This window comes from Sapajus apella, unplaced genomic scaffold, assembly GCF_009761245.1.
Source record: "Sapajus apella isolate SASKATOON/1434 unplaced genomic scaffold, GSC_monkey_1.0 scaffold4039, whole genome shotgun sequence".
NCBI classification, from domain to species: domain Eukaryota; kingdom Metazoa; phylum Chordata; class Mammalia; order Primates; family Cebidae; genus Sapajus; species Sapajus apella.
In genome coordinates, this window is record NW_022440965.1 from 1594 (window position 1) to 2700 (window position 1107).

The 1107-nt window shown below is 46.3% G+C and overlaps 1 long non-coding RNA gene across 1 annotated transcript in view; it reads left to right on the forward strand.

The window, feature by feature from the left end:
* LOC116547662 overlaps window positions 1-886 on the forward strand; it is a 1889-nt gene extending 1003 nt beyond the window's left edge. Inside the window, exon 3 of the long non-coding RNA XR_004267135.1 lies at window positions 677-886. This is a non-coding gene — a long non-coding RNA (uncharacterized LOC116547662). The remainder of the gene's footprint in view (window positions 1-676) is intronic.
* The last annotated feature ends 221 nt before the right edge of the window (window positions 887-1107 follow it).

The following is a 1107-nucleotide window of genomic DNA, read 5'->3' on the forward strand; positions in this document are numbered from 1 at the left end:
TCAGGCATTTGAGACCAGCCTGGCCAACATGCTGAGACCCCATCTCTACTAAAAATAGAAAAATTAGCTGGGCGTGGAGGCAGGCACCTGTAATCCCAACTACTCAGGAGGGTGAGGGAGAAGAGTTGCTTGAACCCAGGGGACAGAGTTTGCAGTGAGCAAATATCCCACCACTGTACTCCATCCTGGGCGACAGAGCGAGACTGTCTCAAAAAAAAAAAAAAAAATTGTGGAATAGGCAAATCCATTGAGACAGAAAGCAGATTAGTGGTTGCCAGACACTGGTGAGACTGAAAGCAACTGGGGAGAGAAGAATGTTCTGGAATTATATAGCGACGATAGGTGCACAACTGTGAATACACACACACACACTGCTAAATTATATAATTGTTTAATTGAAACTTTAAGAGATGAAGTAGTTTGTCTAAGGTTCCGTCACTTATGGTAAGTAGAAAACCTGAAACTGGAATCCAAGATTAGCTGCTCTCAGCACTAATGCTGTTGGGGGAAATGTTTCCAGGGCCATTGAATAGGAAAATAATGGTACCTTGAAGAGCCTCAGAATTGCCATTCTAAATATTCCCTCTCATTGTAAAGTACTGTCGTTTTGGGTTGTGCATAAAAGGGCTGAGAGAAATAAATTGCATTGGTTTTACTGTAAAATTGGTTATACAAGGAGTCATGCCAAGGGGCTGCTTTGCCCATTCAGCTGGGAGATCCGAAGAGCAGGTGAAGAGCTGTGAACAGTGGAGCCGGGCCTGATGTCAGAGGTCATTGAGGAAAAGCACCAATGTCACAAGCCCGCTGCTACAGTAAGAAACCTGGGGGTCCCACGGTCTTTTACCCTTAATACCAAGACTTGAAAACCCTTCGCTTAAAATTTGAAATCATGGGCCGGGCGCGGTGGCTCAAGCCTGTAATCCCAGCACTTTGGGAGGCCGAGGCGGGTGGATCACGAGGTCAAGAGATCGAGACCATCCTGGTCAACATGGTGAAACCCCGTCTCTACTAAAAATACAAAAAATTAGCTGGGCATGGTGGTGCGAGCCTGTAATCCCAGCTACTCAGGAGGCTGAGGCAGGAGAATTGCCTGAACCCAGGAGGCTT